Below are 23,520 nucleotides of genomic sequence, written 5' to 3'. Positions count from 1 at the left end.
GTTTCCTCTCTATATGTTGAAAGTTTTGAAGTTGCACTTGTTTTGCCTTCCTATGCTAGTTGATTCTTGCTCCCATAATTTGTTTGCTCACAAAATCCCTATGCATAGGAAGTGGGTTAGGCCTAAATGTGCTACTCATATGCTTCATATGATGCTCTCATTATGTTTCAATTCTTATCTTTTATGTGAGCATCATTGAAATCATCATGCCTAGTTAAAAGGCATTAAGGAAAAGCGCTTGTTGGGAGACAACCCAACACTTTTACCTACTGTTTTTGTGTGTTCACATGATTATGATACTGTAGTAATCATGTTTTATTGATTTTGTTTCAATAAAGTTCCAAGTAAAGCCTTTGGGATAGTGTGGATGATAGTTGACTTGAATCTGTGCAAAACAGAAACTTTTGCGCTCATTCCAAGAATTTTTAAAATTCACTGGAACATGCTTTTGATCTGAAATTTTTACAGGTGGTAGATATACAAATTATCTACGTTTTCCTAATTTGTAAGAATTTTTGCAGTAGCAGAAGTATGGTTGGAGTACAGATTACTAAAGACTGTTCTGTTTTTGACAGATTCTGTTTTCAATGCATAGTTTGCTTGTTTTCTAGTTTCTATGGCTTATATTGCTCAATATAAATTGTGGAAATGATATGCTACAGTATGCATTGTGTGGAAACAATTATGAATCTTGTCTTTTATAGTACCAAAGTGAAATGGTTTCCTCTTTATCACACTAACCTATCTCACGAAGTTCCGTCAAGTTTTGTGTGATTGAAGTTTTCAAGTTTTGGGTGAGATGTCGATATGAGGAGAATAAGGAGTGACAAGACCCTAAGCTTGGGGATGCCCAAGGCACCCCAAGGTAATATTCAAGGAAGATCCAAGCAACTAAGCTTGGGGATGCCCCGGAAGGCATCCCCTCTTTCGTCTCCAACATTATCGGTAACCTCACTTGGGGCTATGTTTCATTTGTCACATGATATGTGTTACACTTGGAGCGTCATTTTATTTTGTTAGTATTTGATTGTTGTTAGTTAGAATAATGTTTTGCATCTTTATTTTCAATAGAAATGTCAAGGATAGCCTTTACCATGCTTATTTTGCAAGTATACATGTTGCTGTTTCAAAATAGAAAGTTTATCGCTGTTGCAAAAATTCCCTAGAAAATTCAGAATGTGATAAAATGTTGAAACTTTTTGCATAAGAAGCTCTGGCAACTTTTCTATAGTGTGGTAAAATTTAATAATTTTTGGAGTTAGGGAAGTATGATGAATCTTGCATTCTTTACAGACTGTACTGTTTTGGCAGATTGCTGTTATGTTTGCATTGTTTGCATATGTTTGCTTGTTTAATGATTCTATTCGAGGATAGGAGTATTAAATATGCAGAGGCATTTAGTATGCAATGTTGAATAATAATTTTAGTGATTTGCTACAGTAGAGAATGATAAGGTTTTTGCATTGGTTTATATTAACTTATCTCACGAGTTCTTGTTGACTTTTGTGTGGATGAAGCTTTTGGGATTTAGGAAACCATGATATGAGAGGAATTAAGGAGACACAAAAGCTCAAGCTTGGGGATGCCCAAGGCATCCCAAGTTAATATTCCAAGAAGTCTCAAGCATTTAAGCTTGGGGATGCCCCGGTAGGCATCCCACCTTTCTTCTTCAACGATTATCGGTTAGTATCGGTTGAGCCCAAGTTTTTGCTTCTTCACATGATGAGCGCTATTCTTAAAATGTCATTTTATTTTGTTTTTGATTGCTGTTTTAATAAAATACTTAGATCTGAAAGTTTTTTAATAAGAGAGAGTCCATAATTAGCTACCTATTTACCTAACTACTCGCATGATCTTCACTTATATCTTTTTGGAGTAGTTTGTCTTTTACTCTTGTGCTTCAATTATATCCTATGAGTAAACTGTTGAATAAATTGAATGTAATGAATTTGAAATTATATGTTCATATCATGCCTAGTGGTAGCTTCACATTGGGTTTAGAAAGTGAAATCTTTTGAGGCTTGACAATCACAATATTGGTCATACAAGCAATTCACGAATGATTAGTAGAAGGAAGAGAACTTTCACATGCAAACACACTATCTTGGAAATCTTTTGTCATTGTGAGCCCCCATCAAAATATTATATGCCAAAATTGTTGACGTTGGACAAGGAAGACAACGTAATGATTTATGTTTGTTCATATTCACATAGAAGTTATATTGTCATAGATCCTTCAACATGTGGTGCTTGCCCCCCATCTTTGCTAGCCAAAAATTCCGCACCAAGTAGAGATACTACTTGTGCATCCAAAAACCCTTAAACCCAAATCTTATTTTCAAGTGTCCACCATACCTACCTAAGGATTGAGTCAGATCCTTCAAGTAAGTTGTCATCGGTGCAATAAGGCAATAAAAATTGCTTCTAAAAGTGTGAGATCATTTAGTGTAAGAGAAAATTGAGCATTGTACGAACTTGTGATGGTAAAGAATAAAAGTGACAGAGTGCATAATAAAGGTTGTCATCACAAGGGGCAATATAATGTGACGTTCTTTTGCACTAAGGGGTTGATCATACAAACAAATAAGCGCATGGCAACCTCTGCTTCCCTCTACGAAGGGCCTATCTTTTACTTTATGTATTTACTTTTATGCAAGAGTCAAAGTTTTTGTCTCTATTCCTTTTTATTTTTCTCTTTTGGCAAGCATCATGTGGTGAGGAAAGATCTAGGCACATATGTCCAGTTGAATATGGGTAGCATGAGTTATTATTGTTGACATCACCCTTGAGGTGAATACGTTGGGAGGCAAAACAATAAGCCCCTATCTTTCTATGTGTCCAGTTGAAACGTTTTGCTCATGTGTATGCGGTGAGTGTTAGAAATCATAGAAGACTATATGATGGTTGAGTATGTGGAGCTCTTACTTAAACTCTGTTGAATAAGTTGAATTGCAATTGCTTGGTGACTGAGAACATAGGTTGTTGGGTTTCAAGAGAATTCATTGTTTGAACCTTAGCATGTGAATTGGTTGCCACTATAACATGAGAAATTTTATGAGAAAGAATTGTTGTTATGATGCACAACCCACATGGAAAAGTGATTGAAATTGTCATTGATCAAACTTATGCACTTTGCTAGCATTCACACTTCATAAATTATTTCTTTTATCATTTACCTACCCGAGGACGAGTAGGAATTAAGCTTGGGGATGCTGATACGTCTCCAACGTATCTATAATTTATGAAGTATTCATGCTGTTATTCTATCATTCTTGGATGTTTTACAATCATTTTATAGCAACTTTATATCATTTTTTGGGACTAACCTATTGACCCAGTGTCAGTTGATGTTTTTTGCTTGTTTTTTATATCGCAGGAAATTAATATCAAACGGAGTCCAAACACCGCGAAACTTTTTGTGGATTTTTGTTGGACCAGAAGACACCCAATGGACCAGAACAGCACCTAGGGGATGCCCCGAGGGGGGCACAACCCACCAGGGCGCGCCTGGGGGCCCAGGCATGCCTAGGTGGGTTGTGCCCACCTCGGTGGCCTCCCGCACCCCCTCTTTGCTCTATAAATTCCCAAATATTCCGAAACCCTTCGGGGTTAACCTAGCTCAGTAGTTCCACCGCCGCAAGGATCTGTAGCCACCGAAAACCAATCTAGACCCCATTTCGACACCGTGCCAGAGGGGGGAATCATCTCCGGTGGCCATCTTCATCATCCCGGCGGCCACCGCGATGAGGAGGGAGTAGTCCACCCTCGGGGCTGAGGGTTTGTACCAGTAGCTATGTGTTTAATCTCTCTCTCTCTCTCTCATGATCTATATCATGGGCTTTGTTAATATAGATGGATCATATGATGTTTCTCCCCTCTATACTCTTGTTGTGATGAATCAAATCTTCACCCTTTGAAGTTTTGTCTTGTCGGATTGAATATTCAGATACGAGAACACATGATGTATGTCTTGCGGTATGAATACTTGAGGTGACAATGGGGTATCGTATTGATTCACTTGATGTATGTTATGGCACTCAACTTGCGGATTCCCGAGGTGACATTGGGGTAATTTATGCATAGGGGTTGATGCACGTTTTTATTATCTTTTCTCTGATAGAAAATTTGGGGTCTCTTTGTAGTTCTTTGTGTGGATTGAGTACTATGACTATGAATTTGCTTTGGTGTTATTTTAGTATGAACTCTTGATTAGATCGATCGGAAAGAATAGCTTGTGTTATTTTAGTACGAACTCTAGGACAGATCGAAAGGGAAGAATAGCTTTGAGGTGGTTTCATACCCTACAAACAATTTTTATCTTTTGTTCTCCGCTAATAGGAACTCCGGAGTGATTCTTTATTGCACTTTGAGGGATCATATGATCCAACTATCTTAGCATTGTTGAGAGGTTGCACTAGTGAAAGTACGGACCCTAGGCCTTGTTTCTAAGCATTGCAATACCGTTTTTGTGATCGTTTACTATTTGCTACCTTGCTGTTTTTATTTATTCAGATTATAAAAATATATTTCTACCATCCATATTACACTTTTATCACCATCTCTTCGCCGAACTAGTGCACCTATACAATTTGCCATTGTATTGGGTGTGTTGCGGACACAAGAGATTTCTTGTATTTGGTTGCAGGGTCGTTTGAGAGAGACCATCTTCATCCTACACCTCTCACGGATTGATAAACCTTAGGTCATCCACTTGAGCGAAAATTGCTACTGTCCTACAAAACTCTGCGCTTGGAGGCCCAACACGTGTCTACAAGAATAAAGTTGCATAGTAGACATCAGTTATCACCCTCCACGAGCCATCTCAACCCGGATCCGATGACCAAAGGTTGCCATGAAACAAGGTCAAGAAGTAGAGCACTAGGCACGATAACAGCCTATAGATCAGACACAGGTAAACGCCGAGATGTTCATACGCCACAGCCGCCACAGGGCAGCGCCACCCCAAATTGGAAAATTGCGCGGTGACACTACCTACCGGCAATGGCTCGTCCAACCAGATAGTAACACCTCACATCCTATATTGATTTGTGTGTTGTATAAAAGGTGTTCCTATATTTATGAAATATTTGGTATTTCAACAGCTAGCCACCACTGTATTGCACATGTAAGATTGAGAGTAATGTGGCAGACCCACTCTCTCTCTCTTCTCTCACACAATAAATCCAACCATTTCTTTTCACCTTGGCTAATTTAAAACATTCATATCTTTTAAACCATACATCATTTTTGAAACTTTTTTTATATTTGAACTCCTTGCGCCAAAACCTTTAAAATGAGACCAATCTTGGATATTTTTCAAACATGTTAAAATTCGAACATACATTTCACATTTCGAAATAATCAATTTAACACTGGGCTATTAAAATTTCACTTTCTCCAGTTACTATTTCATAAATTCTAAATTTACATTTCACTTTCCATTGGTTACCATTTCAAAATTCTAAATTCTAAATTTACATCTCACAAAAATAGCATATAGTTCAAACTGCACATTTCTCAAATAACCTATTTCACTCTTTTGAAATAATTTATTTCACATTTCCAAATAATCAGTTTCACACTAATAAATTAAAATTTCACTTTTTGTGATTACTATTTAGCAATTTAGAACTACATTTCACTTTTCACTAGCTTGTTTCACAAAAAAAACATATATTTCAATTGCACATTTCTCAAATAAACTATTTCACTATTTTGAAATAGATTGTTTCACATTTTCAAATCATCAATTTCGCAACAATGCATTATAATTTCACTTTCCGTGGTTGTTGTTTCACAATTGAGAACCTACATTTCACGTTTCACTGGGTTTCACAAAAAAACATCTATTTCAATTACACATTTTCAAAAAATATGTTTCACTCTTTTGAAAAAATTTGTTACACATTTCCAAATAATAAGTTTCACAAGTTATCATTTTAATTTTGTATTTGGGTTAATATAAGTTTCTAGTGAAATAGGTTGGTTTCACATATTTCAATTGAAATAGGTTTTTGCACATTTTTCTAGCGAAATATATCGTTGAAATTTAAAAGTGTTTGAAATGTATCCAAGATTCGTCTAGTTCTAAAGGTCTCGGCACCAGGAGTTCAAATATATAAATTGTTTCAAAAACTAACTTATAGTTTAAATGATATGGACAATTTAATTTAGCTATGATGAAATAAAAGAATGAATTTATGTGTGAGGGACAATGGTGGGGCCACTGCTATCCCTGTCGTATGAAGGACAATGGTGGGGCCAAATAGTTGTATTAGGCATGGTATTCAGTTTGTATAGCAAAAGGAAGAAGAATAAATGTTTACAGCCCGGATCTTAAAGTCATCGATGTTGAAATATATTGCCCGCCTCTCTCCGTCAGTTTGGACTTTTGAATGAGTTGGCTGGAGCATGAATTCAATATGGTATCATAGCCAAGCGGTTTTGAGTTCAAGACCCTGCCAACGCAGTATTAAAAAAACGATTTTGCGGCCTAGATCGATCCCACGACTAAGGACTAAAATAGCCTAGACGTGAGGGGGGTGTTGAAATATATTGCCCGCCTCTCTCCATCAGTTCGTACTTCTGAATGAGTTGGCTGGAGCATGAATTCAATAATCTATAAAAGGTGAGGTTGCTACCGGTATGTAACGCAACCGGTTAAAATGACTTTCACAGCGCCGCCTGCCAAGCCCGAGGACGCTGCCTCATACCTGAGAGGAAAAAACCACCCTCACATATTGCCAACCTAGCTGCCAGTGCGCAACCAACCACCCCAGTTGCCGCACCGCTGCAGCTCCACCGTAGCTTGCAACCATAACCCACCCCCAGCTAACGACCATCAAAAGACACACGCGCATCTCGGCCTCGTGGCCAGATCCGAGGATGACTCCGGCTTGGACGGACCCAAATGTCAGAGAGACACCAGCACCACCATGTCGCCACTAATGATGTTTGCTAAGACTACGTCGGTGTTTCCCACAAGAGGAGAGGCTGATGTAGCACAGCAACGGTAGGTATTTCCCTCAGTAATGAAACCAAGGTATCGAACCAGTAGGAGAACCAAGAAACAAAATGTAAACAGCCCCTGCACACAAATAACAGCTACTCGCAACCCGACGTGTTAAAGGGGTTGTCAATCCCTTTCGGGTAACGGCACCAGAAGGCACGATGACGGGAGAAAATTATAATAGATTGAAATAATAGATCCTAAATAAGATAAAGTGCAGCAAGATATTTTTGTATTTTTTAGTTTAATAGATCTGAATAAAAACACAAAGGAAAAATAGATCGCAAGGCAAATGTATGAGAAAGAAGACCCGGGGGCCGTAGGTTTCACTAGTGGCTTCTCTTGAGAAAAATAGCAAACGGTGGGTAAACAAATTACTGTTGGGCAATTGATAGAACTTCAAATAAGTATGACGATATCCATGCAATGATCATTAGATAGGCATCACGTCCAAGATTAGTAGACCGACTCCTGCCTGCATCTACTACTATTACTCCACACATCGACCGCTATCCAGCATGCATCTAGTGTATTAAGTTCATGGAAAAATGGAGTAATGCAATAAGAACGATGACATGATGTAGACAAGATCCGTTTATCTATATGGCGGTAGATATAGATCTAGTCTTTTTATCCTTAGTAGCAACGATACATACGTGTCGGTTCCCTTTCTGTCACTGGGATCAAGCACCGTAAGATCGAACCCACTACCGGGCACCTCTTCCCGTTGGAAAATAAATAGATCAAGTTGGCCAAACAAAACCCAAATATCGGAGAAGAAATACGAGGCTATAAGAGATCATGCATATAAGAGACCAAAGAAACTCAAATAACTTTCATGGATATAAAAAGATATAACTGATCATAAACTCGAAGTTCATCAGATCCTAACAAAAACACACCGCAAAACGAGTTACATCATATGGATCTTCAATAGACCATTGTATTGAGAATCAAAAGAGAGAGAGGAAGCCATCTAGCTACTAACTACGGACCCGAAGGTCTACAAAGAACTACTCACGCATCATCGGAGAGGCACCAATGGAAGTGGTGAACCCCTCTGTGATGGTATCTAGATTGGATCTGGTGGCTCTGGACTCTGCGGCGGCTGGATGAATATTTCGTCGACTCCCCTAGGGTTTCTGGAATATTGGGGTATTTATAGAGCAAAGAGGCGGTCCGGGGGGCACCCGAGGTGGGCACAACCCACCAGGGCGCGCCTGGGCCTCCTGGCGCGCCCTGGTGGGTAGTCCCCTCCTCGGGACTCCCCCAGGTGCAACCAGGGCCCATCTTCTTCCTTCTAGCCCATAAAAAATCTCCGTCAAGTTTCTGGGCATTTGGACTCCATTTGATATTGATTTCCTGCGATGTAAAAAACATGCAGTAAACAACAACTGACACTGGCCACTATGTCAATAGGTTAGTACCAAAAAATGATACAAAATCACTATAAAATGATTATAAAACATCCAAGATTGATAATAAAATAGCATGGAACAATCAAAAATTATAGATACGTTGGAGACGTATCAGCATCCCCAAGCTTAACTCCTACTCGTCCTCGAATAGGTAAGTGATAAAAACAGAATTTTTGATGTGGAGTGTTGTTCATCAAGTCATATCATATTCTTTTCTTTAAAGCATGGACATTTGGACTTTTATGTGATTCAAAGCAATAGTCTAGTTTTGACATAATAATTTAGATACTCAAGCATATCAACAAGCAACCATGTCTTTCAAAATAGCAATGCTAAAACAAGTTATCCCTAGCCCATCATGCTCAAACATTGATCCATTCATGAAACACACTCACATATTAGCTACACCCAATACTTACTCACAATCATATTGCCTCCTAGTTGGTGCTTTTGTAAGAGAAGATGGAGACTCAAATTCAAAATAAAATTGCATAAAGTAAAAGAAAGGCCCTTCGTAGAGGGAAGTAGGGATTTGTAGAGGTGCCAGAGCTCAAAGCGAAAAATTTGAGATAAAAACATTTTGGGAGGTGTATCCATCCCACCAACAAAAACAACGTAGAGCTACGAACACTTCCCGTGCTAGATATGCCATAGGCGGTTCCCAAGAAAAAAATAAAATTTATTCCTTTTTCCACCATACTTTTACTTTCCATGTCTAGCCGTATTCACGGGTGCCTTCCATACCAACACTTTCCAAGGAATTTATTATTTGACAACATAAAGTAAATTCATTTTTGCATTTCGGGACTGGGAATCTCTAAAACCTTTGCCTTACTCTCGTGCAATGACAAGTGAATAAACACTCATCATGAGAATAACACATCCAGCATGGAAAATATTAGCCACCTGTTACCGTTCCGCGAGCGAAACAAATACACAAAAGAGAAGTTTATTTTGAAAATTAGAGATGGCACATGCAAATTTGCTTAGAACGGCAAAAGAATACCGCATATAGGTAGATATAGTGGACTCATGTGGCAAAACTGGTTTAAAGAATTTTGGATGCACAAGTAGAGATCATACTTGGTGCAAAATGAAGGCTAGCAAAAAGATTGAGAAGCAACCAACCAAGAAACGAATAATTTTGTAAAGCAAGCATTAAGCATAAGTAACACCGAATAATGCACCACAAGTAGGATATAATTTTCATTGCATGATTATTGACTTTCGTGCATGCATCGGGAATCACAAACCTTAACACCAATATTCTTACTAGAGCACAATTACTCATCAACATAACTCACATATCACATCATCATATCTCAAAGCTATTACTAAGAATCAAGTTTATTTTGTCCAATGATCTTCATGACATTCTTTTACTTTATCCTTCTTGGATATCTATCACTTTGGGACTAATTTTCATGTGTTGCTTTTCATAAGCTCAAACAAATAAAAGTGAAAGATCATGAGCATAACAAATTTTATTTTTCTCAAAATAATTTAAGTGAAGCAAGAGAGAATTTCTTCATAATTTTACTAACTCTCAAATAAATCTAAGTGAGGCAAGAGAGCATTTCTTCAAAAATACTAAGCACACCGTGCTCAAAAAGATATAAGTGAAGCACTAGAGCAAGTCCTAGCTCATAAAAGATTTAAGTGAAGCACAGAGAGCAATTCTAACAAGTCATGGTACAATTTTGGCTCTCTCAAATAAGTGTGTACAGCAAGGATTGATGACTTAAAACATAAAATAAAACAAGCAAAGACACATATCATACAAGACGCTCCAAGAAAAACACATATCATGTGACGAATAAAAATATAGCCTCGAGTAAAATACCGATAGTTGTTGGAAGAAAGCGGGGATGCCACTCGGGGGCATCCCCAAGCTTAGGTTGCTTATTTTTGGATAATAGCTTGGGATGCCGAGGCATCCCCAAGCTTAGGCTCTTACATCCTTCCTTCATCCATCGTAAGATAACCCAAAACTTGAAAACTTCAATCACACAAAACTCAACAAAACCTTTGTGAGATCCGTTAGTATAAGAAAGCAAACCACTAATATAAGTGTTGTATCAAACCAATTCATATTTTGTTTTTGTATTGTATCTACTGTATTCCAACTTTTCTATGGCAAAAACTCATCAAGGAAAACCTTAGTGCCATCAAAATAAACACACAACACAAAGAAAATAGAATCTGTAAAAACAGAACAGTCTGTAGTAATATGACTTTGGCGAATACTTCTGTAACTCCAAAAATTCTGAAAAATTAGGACGACCAGGGAAATTTGTATATTGATCTTCTACAAAAAGAACCAGCGAAAAAGCACGTTTCTGTGATTTATGAAAATTATTTTCGTGGGTGTAAAGTTTCTGTCTTTTTCACCAAGATCAAACAACTATCACCCAAGAAGATCCTAAAGGCTTTACTTGGCACAAACACTAACTAAAACACACAAAAACACAATCATACCAGAAGCATAATTGTGAAAACACACAAGAACAGAAAGCAAAAAGCAAAAATAAATTTTATTCATTGGGTTTCCTCCCAACAAGCGTTGTAGTTTTACGCCCTTAGCTAGGCATAAGGCAAGGATCTAAGTTTTGTCATCCTTATTCTTCTTAGTTTTCTTAGAGGTGTTTTCATCATGAGGTTTTGTAAACAAAACATAAAACATATTATCCATGGAAACTTTAGCATTCCTTAGTTGGTTTTCATCATAACCCCTTTGATTTCCCGCAACAATCCAAGAGTAATGTTGATTAACATTATTGAAAACTTGTTGGATTATATCTAGAACTGGCTTCCTTTTTAAGATTCTCATCAAAGATCTTATTATCCCCAAGCAAATGCCTTAGTTCATAATCACTATTGTAAAGAATTTCATCTATCACGGGTTTTTCATGATTCATACCATAAAAGTCAAATATTTCCCTAGCTTCCCGAATTATGTAGTCAAACTCGTTCATAAGAACGAGACTGGCCAACTTTTTGGCTCTAGGATTCTTTATTTCGGGCAGCTCAAAAAACAATCTTTGCAAAGTAGGATGAGTGCGGATAAATTTACTTTCAAGTTTTAGAACTAGTGCTGAAATAGGATCCGCATAAGATCTAGTAGTTTTAACTATAGGAGCATCATCAAGACTCAGATTTCCCACACAATTGAAAAATTCTTGGATACGTTCTTTTCCCATAACGTTCCCTTGCCCCAAGATAAAAATTTTAGCATACAAATTGCCTGTACATCCAATATTAGGAGTCAGGCCATCATCTGTTGGTGCCATACCGAAATCACCCATGATTACAAACAGAGAATAGATCTGACGAGAAGACGGCGAACGGAAAAGAGGGGTGAATAAAAACGGCAACTTTTTGTGAAGTGGGGGAGAGGAAAACGAGAGGCAAATGGAAAATAATGTAAATTGCAAGGAGATGAGATTTGTGATTAGGAACCTGGTTATGTTGAAGATCCTCCCCGGCAACGGCGCCAGAAATTCCCTTGATGATGTGTGCTAAGAGTACGTCGGTGTTTCCCCCAAGAGAAGAGGATGATGTAGCACAGCAATGGTAGGTATTTCCCTCAGTAATGATACCAAGGTATCAAACCAGTAGGAGAACCAAGCAACAAAACATAAACAGCCCCTGCACACAAATAACAGCCACTCGCAACCCGACGTGTTAAAGGGGTTGTCAATCCCTTTCGGGTAACGGCGCCAGAAGGCACGATGACGGGAGAAAATTATAATAGATTGAAATAATAGATCGCAAATAAAATAAAGTGCGCAAGATATTTTTGTATTTTTTAGTTTAATAGATCTGAATAAAAACGCAAAGGAAAAATAGATCGCTAGGCCAATATATGAGAAAGAAGACCCGGGGGCCGTAGGTTTCACTAGTGGCTTCTCTTGAGAAAAATAGCAAACGGTGGGTAAACAAATTACTGTTGGGCAATTGATAGAACTTCAAATAATTATGACGATATCCAGGCAATGATCATTACATAGGCATCATGTCCAAGATTAGTAGACCGACTCCTGCCTGCATCTACTACTATTACTCCACACATCGACCGCTATCCAGCATGCATCTAGTGTATTAAGTTCATGGAAAAACGGGGTATGCAATAAGAACGATGACATGATGTAGACAAGATGTGTTTATCTATATGGCGGTAGATATAGATCTCGTCTTTTTATCCTTAGTAGCAACAATACATACGTGTCTTTTCCCTTTCTGTCACTGGGATCAAGCACCGTAAGATCGAACCCACTACCGGGCACCTCTTCCCATTGGAAGATAAATAGATCAAGTTGGCCAAACAAAACCCAAATATCGGAGAAGAAATACGAGGCTATAAGAGATCATGCATATAAGAGACCAAAGAAACTCAAATAAATTTCATGGATATAAAAAGATATAACTGATCATAAACTCGAAGTTCATCAGATCCTAACAAAAACACACCGCAAAACGAGTTACATCATATGGATCTCCAATAGACCATTGTATTGAGAATCAAAAGAGAGAGAGGAAGCCATCTAGCTACTAACTACGGACCCGAAGGTCTACAAAGAACTACTCACGCATCATCGGAGAGGCACCAATGGAAGTGGTGAACCCCTCTGTGATGGTATCTAGATTGGATCTGGTGGCTCTGGACTCTGCGGCGGCTGGATGAATATTTCGTCGACTCCCCTAGGGTTTCTGGAATATTGGGGTATTTATAGAGCAAAGAGGCGGTCTGGGGGGAACCCGAGGTGGGCACAACCCACCAGGGCGCGCCTGGGCCTCCTCGCGCGCCCTGGTGGGTTGTCCCCTCCTCGGGACTCCCCCAGGTGCAACCAGGGCCCATCTTCTTCCTTCTGGCCCATAAAAAATCTCCGTAAAGTTTCGGGGCATTTGGACTCCATTTGATATTGATTTCCTACGATGTAAAAAAACATGCAGAAAACAGCAACTGGCACTGGACACTATGTCAATAGGTTAGTACCAAAAAATGATATAAAATGACTATAAATGATTATAAAACATCGAAGATTGATAATAAAACAGCATGGAACAATCAAAAATTATAGATACGTTGGAGACGTATCAGCCACCAGGGAGCGCCCGCTTCGCTGGAGCTCGACACCGTTGTGAGCAGCCGAGCCACCGAAGCCAAGGAGTATGGGGGCCAGCAGCCGCACGCCGTCGCAGAGGAGGTCAGGATCCGCCGTGAGAAGGAGAAACGAGGGGAGCACGAGGAGGAAGAGGCGCCCCTAGTGATCATTTAGTCTGATGTCAATAGCACTGTTCAAGGACAATAGTAAACAACTTTCAATTAGCCAACCATAGTGTTCAGAACATGTAGTAAAGCTCTTAACACAGTTTTGGTGCACTGCTCGCACAGCACCGTACAAGGACAAAAGTAAGGCAGTAGAACTAGTTAATGAGTTGTGCTATACACACGGCAAATTTTGCACGATAGATAGACGAAGATGGAATCCAGCCGGACATGCATATGACTGAGAACAACAGTAGCCGCTGGATTTGCACATCGTGCACGGGTCAGGCACAAGTATCGTGCGTGAAGCTCTTTCGCTAGTTAATCACTACACGTTAAAATATATGATTATTATGATTTGACTTATTATGACATAAGATGAAATTCCTGTCTAATTGACCAGCTCTAACCGATTTGACCTCAATCCAGACGCCTCTCACCATTCAAGACTCTAACTATGAGTACAATGTGGATTTGGAGTGCGACCACAAGAGAAATGCTAAGAAAATTATAGCTTTCAAAGGCACCCTCACCATAAGGAGGTTTATGGTTGTGCACAGGATGTAAGTATCCCTCTGTCCAAGGATGAAAAACTTTTGCGAGTTCAAAAGCAAGTTAATTTACTGAAATATGAATTGTGTCCATTACAAAGTTAATGGATTTAGTAGATTTATCCAATTCCATGTAATTTATTTAGATCTCACTGAATTGTGTCACATAACTGATGTTTTATGTAGTTGTAATCCTCTACAAACATGGAACACTTTGTGCATTGACATGTTACCATTTTGGTTGGGTGTTGTATATTTTGTTAGTGTGGAAGTGTATAGTTGCTATGAATTGTTGATAAAATGTACTGTTAAAAGTTGTAAATTTTGGTAAGTGTTCAAGAAAATTTGCCTCATCTTTAGACACTGCATTGTTGCTGTGAATTTTTATGCTCAAGTTGTGCATTGTTTAAAACTGGAGTGCAAAGTGCAAAGTTTCTATTTTAATTGGAAAAAATGGAGTGTTCTTTCTTTCCCTGTAATACATGTTGTATTTCCTGACAGTTGTTTAAATTATGTGAAATGTTTTTATCTTTTGAAGTTAGGCAATTGTGCTTTATTCAGTGGGTTGACAAGGAGTCGCCTGAAGCAACAAAGAAAGCACTATAGAAGATGTGGGATCAATATGAAGAATGTAGGGGTCCTATAATCCAAGAATGCTTGATCATGTAGAGAAAGTGCTCAAGCTCCAAGACAAGGTTAAGCAATTGGACACTTGGTACAAAAATCTTGTTGCATATGTGAACAAAGATACTATATCAAACAATGCAAAAGGTGCATCAAGATAATTACCAGAAAATTATGTCAGAGGACATTGAAGCTTTGGGGAAGCAGCTAGAGAACAAGCATTATGGGATCAGTGATCTCAAGGTCATTCATGTTGTTTAAGGAGAAGTGATCAGTAACATGAGGAATCGAATCATGAACTAAAGATGGATAGGGATGGGCTGAAGTGGGAGATGGATCTGGTGAAGAGGGATATCCATGACCTGAAGAAGGATAAGAATGAGCTGAGGAATGCTAGGGATGAGGTGGTGACGAGGAGGGTGAAGGAAATATGCCCTAGAGGCAATAATAAAGTTATTATTTATATTTCCTTATATCATGATAAATGTTTATTATTCATGCTACAACTGTATTAACCGGAAACTTAGTACATGTGTGAATACATAGACAAACAGAGTGTCACTAGTATGCCTCTACTTGACTAGCTCGTTGATCAAAGATGGTTAAGTTTCCTAGCCATTGACATGAGTTGTCATTTGATGAACGGGATCACATCATTAGAGAATGATGTGATTGACTTGACCCATCCGTTAGCTTAGCACGATGATCGTTCAGTTTGTTGCTATTGCTTTCTCCATGACTTATACATGTTCCTATGACTATGAGATTATGCAACTCCCGAATACCGGAGGAACACTTAGTGTGCTATCAAACGTCACAACGTAACTGGGTGATTATAAAGATGCTCCACATGTGTCTCCCATGGTGTTTGTTGAGTTGGCATAGATCGAGATTAGGATTTGTCACTCCGATTGTCGGAGAGGTATCTCTGGGCCCTCTCGGTAATGCACATCACTATAAGCCTTGCGAGCAATGTGACTAATGAGTTAGTTACGGGATGATGCATTACGGAACGAGTAAAGAGACCTGCCGGTAACGAGATTGAACTTGGTATTGAGATACCGACGATCGAATCTCGGGCAAGTAGCATACCGGTGATAAAAGGAACAACGTATGTTTCTATGTGGTTTAACCGATAAAGATCTTCGAAGAATATGTAGGAACCAATATGAGCATCCAGGTTCCGCTATTGGTTATTGACCGGAAGTGAGTCTCGACCATGTCTACATAGTTCTCGAACCCATAGGGTCCGCACGCTTAACGTTCGGTGACGATCGATATTATGAGTTTATGTGTTTTGATGTACCGAAGGTAGTTTTGAGTCCCGGACATGATCACTTACATGACGAGGAGTCTCGAAATGGTCGAGACATAAAGATTGATATATTGGAAGGCTATGTTTGGACACCGGAAAGGTTCCGGGTGGTTCGGGCATTTTTTCGGAGTACCGGGAGGTTACCGGAACCCCCCGGGGAGTCTATGGGCCTTAGTGGGAGAGAGGAGGAGGAGGCCAAGGTGGGGGCGCCCCCCCCCCCCCAAGCCCAATCCTAATTGGGGTGGGGGCCGGCCCCCCTTTCCTTCTCCCTCTCTCCTCCTTCCTTCTTCTCCTACTCCAAGTAGGGAAGGGGGAATCCTACTCCCACCGGGAGTAGGACTCCCCCCTTGGGCGCGCCATGAGAGGGCCGGCCCTCCCCCTCCTCCACTTCTTTATATACGGGGGAGGGGGCACCCCATAGACACACAAGTTGATTGTTTAGCCGTGTGCGGTGCCCCCTCCACAGATTTCCACCTCGGTCATATCGTTGCAGTGCTTAGGCGAAGCCCTGCGCCGGTAGCTTCATCATCACCGTCACCACGCCGTCGTGCTGAAAAACTCTCCCTCGACCTCAGCTGGATCTAGAGTTCGCGGGACGTCACCGAGCAGAATGTGTGCAGATCGCGGAGGTGCCGTACCTTCGGTGCTAGGATCGGTCAGATCGTGAAGACGTACGACTACATCAACCACGTTGTCATAACGCTTCCGCTTACGGTCTACGAGGGTACATGGACAACACTCTCCCCTCTCGTTGCTATGCATCACCTAGATGGATCTTGCGTGTGCGTAGGAATTTTTTTGAAATTACTGCGTTCCCCAAAAGAGGGATGATATCAAGAAGGAAGTAGATGAGCTCAAGAAGAATAAGAAGTTGGAGTATGTCATAACTGACCTGCTTAAAATGGGTGCACTTCACAAGGGCAATCTCAAGAAGACCAAGGGGATTTGTGAAGAGGCTGATGTCATTGAGGTGAGTGGCTGAGAGTTAGTTGGAGTATGATACTTTACCTTAATTTATCCTATTGTTGCTATGTACCTATCAGACTAAGTTGCTAAGCCAGATGGTGATTTTGGTTGATTTGGACTAATGTAAAATGCAATTACCTATATTTGAGCTATGTAATATGAGACTACCTATATTTGTGCTTCTTTGAATGTTTCAGGCCATCTGGATGTTTCTATGAAATTGGTTTTAGAGATTCCGTCTATACTCACAAAGTGCTCAAAATGGATTCATATAATTAAAACAGAATGTGTAGTGCTTGTTTTGACAAAATAAGAGATAATTTGTAGTGTCTTTTACTTTGGAAAACACCCCAAGAGCCAAGCGGACTGATGACAAGAGTCCGCGCACATGCCATTGAAGATGAGCTTAACTCGCTCCTCTTTGAACTCCCGTCTTATACACACAAGACAAGTATACTACCTTAGACGGAGACGATATGATACTCATGTACCAAGGGATCAAAGTCCAAGAATCTCGGAGTGAAGACCGAGCCCCACGGGAAGTGGGCGAGGGAAGCAACTAGCGGAGCTGCCGCGACGCTACAACTCCAAACATTCGATGCCACCAGGAGAGGAAAAGAAACAAGCGAAGGCCATCAGCCAACAGCGATCAGACATCCGGTGTCACATCGACTGATTGGACATCCGGCGCACACTGAAAATCTGACAAGGAGGCAACAGATGCCTGACCAGCTCGAACAGAAATCCAGCACCCACCGGACATCCGATGCATCACCCATGGGTCGGACATCCGGTACCTGCCTACGTGCAGCCCAGCCCTAGAGGCCATGTATCCCTTCTGTTACCCCCTATCACGCCTAGCACTATATATATCCGTCCCCTACCTCCTAGTTAGGGTTAGCGAAGCATATTAGACTAAACTGAGAGAGTTGTGCTCATGTACCCCTCTTCATTAGAGATCAAGGCCTCCTTTGGAGAAGAATTCCAAGGAATTTCTAAGGCCTCCCTTCCACTTGTGGATTGAAGAAGACTACCCCCTTCAACACCTCATCTCCTTATGGATTTGGGAAGAACTTACTCTTGCTACTCTTTTCCCTTTGTTGTTCATGTACCTTTGTTGATCTCTTGTTGTTTGCCCTGATAGTGGATGTGTAATTGGATGTTGTCTTGACTGGTTCACTTTGTGTGCTCTTGAGTGTTCCTCTTTCCCCCTCCAAGTGTGAAAGATTGGGCCGAACTAGGGTTCTACCCTACATCAGCCCCCCTCCTCTCGTTCGTGAGCGTTCTCTCCCCGCTTCTTCCTCATACCAGTCGTCCCCGGGGGGTTGGGGGATAGTACTAGAGGAGGGCATATCGTGGTAGGAGCACGTCAGGATGTGCATGAAACAGGGTAAGTCGGACATGGGCTCATCACGTCCTTCATGAAAGGAACGAAATGAAAGGAGTAGGTGAGCCTCCAGCAACCTACGTCACCGCACGCGCTGCCGGGTCCCCTCTTCATAGGTCCAAGAGGGTATAAAAGGAGACGATGGAAACATTGGTAGGGGGAGATGAATAACACCGAAGAACACACTAAAACAAGAGTAGGGCATGGCTATGATGGCCTGAACCTAGGTAAAAACCTTTGTCGCGTGCGTGGAGTAATCAGTGTTTTAACCCATGCCCGAACAATCTCGGAGTTGCATCATAGCTTCGATCTAGAGTATCACCCGCCAACATGGAGCTGGGACAAGATTCTCACTCACAATGCTCAACGTGTGAAAGCACTGTGTTCGCTACTGCTTCTTGTTGGATGGAAATTTTGAAACATTGATAACCCTTGGATATTTGTTGCACTACTCATAATGAATCACCGAAAGCCTCAATATGTATAGCACCTATAGCAAGTAAAAGAGTCAATCTGAATAACAATGCATATTCGGCCTTGATTAATCATGCATAAAAATATTCTAAGCGGCATGAGGCTTCAAAAAAATAGTACCATAAGGAGATATATAAACAACACCAACACTTTGGCCATTTCTACGAATTGAACCATCAAAACATAATCTCCATAGTACTAGAGAGACAAGGCTAACATCCATATTATGCATGTCATTAATCTGATGTTCAGTAATAAAATCAGCTATGATTTGGCCTCTTATAGATCTCAAAGATGCATAAGCCAAATCATATCCAAACTAAATATAAGCCCACTAGCCAATTCTGCAACTATGAATTGGTCTATGCAACGTATATTCAATGATGTCTCAACTCCATTCAATCATAATATAGGCATGCATATAAATTTCCATGAGCACATACCTTGTCTCGCTCTCCAATCGAACCAAGGACGATGTTAGAATACTACACTGGCCATGCATTGCCATACTCGTGGGACGATAGATAAATATCGGCCATTACCATGTAAACTTCATTCAAAGCACATATAGCCGAAATAAACAAATGAAATGACAAATCAAGTATTTCGGCCCTTTGATCAACAACAAACTTGTAGCTAATCAAATGTATAGTGACTTGGTAATACCCTTTCATGATGTAAGAAATTATATTGCATCCATGGATTAAAATAAGCCCATTGATGGTTACCAATCATACCTGATGACGAATTCCATGGCATAGGTGTTAATGGCATAGTTGAAGAATATGGATAATGTGTAGACCAAAGATGCTGAAACCTTCGGCTTGGTCCTTCGTAGTTTTCACTCTTTTCCTTCTTCACCTTTGCCGCACTTCTTGTAATGGAAGCTTGCACATACTTCTTATTTTGAGCACTTCCTTTGGGAACCCATGCCATGTTCCTTTCTTCAAGTTCTTGTGCACTAAGTTTTTGTAATTTCTTCTTTTGCCAATATGATAAGCCGAGTGGGCACCCCAGCAGTGATTTTGTTTGAAGCAATGGCAATTCTTGTTTTACCTTGTGCACTCTCAACTTCTTTTCTTCAGATTTGGCACTTTGACTCTCAATAATTGGTTGCTTCATCTCATTGCTTTTAGTAGCCAATGTCAACACTTTAATTGGTTGTTTTTCATTTGAGATCAAATCTGAAGTTGCACTCTTACGACCATCTCTTTTAACACGGTAAACTTGCTTCACCACCTCTTTCTTCTTCCTTGAGTTCTGGACCGATTCCTTATGATTGAAACGGTATTTAACATGTGATTGTTCAAATGTTGATCCTCTTGAAGCTGCATAATGTTGGTGAGATGGTCTAAATTAATATGGAGAATGTGCCCCTGTGTCATACCTGTCCCATGATGGATATGATTCCATATGAGCATAGGGAGGCATCCACGGCATTGACACTGGCGAACCAAAATAAGGATATGAATATGTTGCATTAAAATTCTCACTTTGCCAATACCGATCCTCATATTTGCGCCTTGGGGGTGATCTTGGATTCTTTGCATGATTTGGCCGATAAGCATTCTTCTCTTCACTCTTCTTTTGATATTTTTCCAATAGTTCAGCGAAGGTATTTTTTGATCTCTTACTTCGGCCTTTGTTTTCCATTGGTTTGCTTTCATCGATCGTTGGATTTGCTTGTTGTCCCCTAGTCCTTGGCGTCTTCATTGTAGCTTTGATGGAATTCCCGCCCTCAAGATTATGTTCATTATATTCTTCAACAACTTCTTTACTTGAAAGCTTGATCCCATCACCTACAGTTTTTACCTTCTCTTTAAATGGATCGGCTTGAAGCAGCCGATGCAAAAACTTTTTGCCATCGGGACCAATCAGAATAGATTGGTCATCTCTTGGTGTTTCAACAAACTTCAATCGTCCTTTTTCAATGGCCGATTTAACTATTTGATGAAACATGTTGCAATCCTCAAAATTATGCTTGAACGAATCATGCAACTTACAGTACATTCGCCCTTGGATAGATGGCTCAACATGGTGATCAAGAATTCTAATATAATTATTTGTCAACGACAGATCAAAGATTTAATCACACATGTTTGAATTGAAGGTATACTTCTTATTGTTTAGCCGGTCTTGCTGTGAGGACGGCTTTGGAGGTAAGCAAACGAATGGTTCAGATTTGGAATTTCCCCATTCGGCTATGCAATGTGTTTTGCACTCTATACCCGATGTCTTTTGATAAGATATCATAATAGCATCAGTCTTCTCAAAAGAATTTAACCTTGGCTTTAAATTTCTGAAACGAAAATAGTTAGAGCATACATGTCTCAATTGAGACCAAATGCAAGTCAAGTAATAAATAAGCAAAGCTACCCAATTAGATATGAACTTTACATAAAGCAATAGGGAAAGCCTTGGGTGCAACAATAAGTCACTATCGGTCTTTATAAATGGTGCAATGGGTTGACCGATATGCTCAATAACAACTTTATTACTAACAAGTAAATTAGCCTTCTTCATTGGTCTTTCAAAATTACTTATAAGGATTTTTCTAATAGATGCATCAACTATGAAGTTGCGACCAAATCTGAAAATAGGAAAATTACTTGCTAGGCATACCTCTTCAAATATGTTGGGAGAGCATGATGGTGGTGTGACTTGAACAATATCTTGCTCTATCTTTGGATGGCTCCCCAATGCCTTATCATCATCTTTTTCTTGATTCCGCGCATCATTATTTTGAAGATCCTTGTCAGGAAAACTTTGTTCGGCTACTTGCTCTTGTTCTTGAGGCTTGTCAATTTGTACGGCACGGAACTTATAGGGCAGGAAGTAGGTTCTATTAACTTCAGAAAAATCAAGCACCGTTGTTTTCCTATGCTTGCCATGCCCTTTCTCAGTGATGCTTGCCTCGTTGGATTTGATGGATTCGAAATATATACTACTTGATTCAGCTTTTTCAACCGAAGCACTTTTAGTCTCCGATTCATCATTCTTTTCACCGTTTCTGCCAATTGGCAATGCTTCTTTTATTTGAGCCAATTATTTTTCTGTTTATTTCTCGTGGCGAGCAGCAAAATTGGCTTTAATCTTTTTCTCAATTTCAGCCCACTCCGGATACGATTGCCCCCCAATGCTTTTAGATTCTTTTGGCAATGGCACATGGGTGTTGCCGAAACTTTGCAATTGTGTAGGGGGTGTATAATATGATGTAGTACTAGGTGAAGGCACAAGCATTGTTGTAAAACCATATTTTTGCTCGCCAATTTTATCAATTGGCAAAGATTCATCTTCTTGCAAAACTCTAGCTTTTATTGCCGCATAATCAGGAAATAGCCCCTTTTCATGTTGTTCAAGGCAAAGAGCACTAATCCTCTTTTTTTGAGCTAAACTCTTCAATGCAGCCACCACCACCTCATCTTCTACAATATTGGGCAAAACCGCTCTTGTAAAATTTACATTTATTCGGCTATGACCAGGAAGGTATGAAGCCGAATTATGAACATCTACAGTTGTGTATGGTGCTGAAAATTTACTGACATGAGGTGTAGCATATGAGGCTGAGAGTAACTGGCCGAATAACTAGTAGTAGCATGGCCAATTCTCCCATCCATCGGCATGATTGAACTAGTATATTGCAAATTAGTTGCCGATGAATAAAAAGGTGAAACACTTTCTTGTATGCTATTGGAAATTTTAACATGAGGTGTTTCAAATTGATTAACCAAACCCATCATGTTGTTCATCGGCATATGTATTTGTGGGGTTGCCGATGCATGAGAGTTAGGATACGTATGTTGTATGTTACTAGTATCATAAGCAGTTGAAGCATGTAAATTACTTTGAATCGGCCTATGCACGTAATTAGATGCATTATTGAGAAAACTAGGGCTGGCCAATAGAGTATACTCATTGAACGATCTAGTAACACCATATGAATTATTTGCATCTACAGTAGGGAATTGGGTATTCGTATTACCTTTGTAGATTGCAAATCCTAGATGACGATCTCTTCATGGTAAGAACAGGCCGGAGACCGTTCAAAGCTTCGTCCCTAGTGGAGTCGCCAAAAAGTGTGTTCGCACACGAACACGTCATCGTGTACCTCCAACGCCGGGGGTGATGCACCGCAGTTCACGTCGAAGGAGACCCGACCGACAGCGTGATACGCAGGACAGTTGGCGGGTGCTTTTTAGACCCGAAACCCCGCACACCCGAGAGGGACCCCGTCAGGGAGTGCGGCGGCAATGGGCTGCTCCAGGTCGATTCGCTCGGCCCTAGAGCCTCGTGGATCCGCAGCCCTCCAGCATGAAGAACAGCGAAGAAAGAGAAGAAAGATACAAGGGAGAGGGATAAAAGGTAGATGAACACGAAAAAGTAGTAGATTGATTGTTCGATTGTGTGTTGTTTCAATCGGCCGTCACCCCTAACATATATAAGAGGCGGCTGGACTTCCCGTACAAGCAAATGATTCATCTAGGCTTTCCTTACAAGAAAATTACAT

The sequence above is a fragment of the Aegilops tauschii genome, chromosome 5 (genome assembly GCF_002575655.3).
Source record: "Aegilops tauschii subsp. strangulata cultivar AL8/78 chromosome 5, Aet v6.0, whole genome shotgun sequence".
In the NCBI taxonomy this organism is placed as follows: Eukaryota; Viridiplantae; Streptophyta; class Magnoliopsida; order Poales; family Poaceae; genus Aegilops; species Aegilops tauschii.
The sequence above is the reverse complement of the archived record's forward strand: the minus strand, read 5'-3'. Positions refer to the sequence as shown.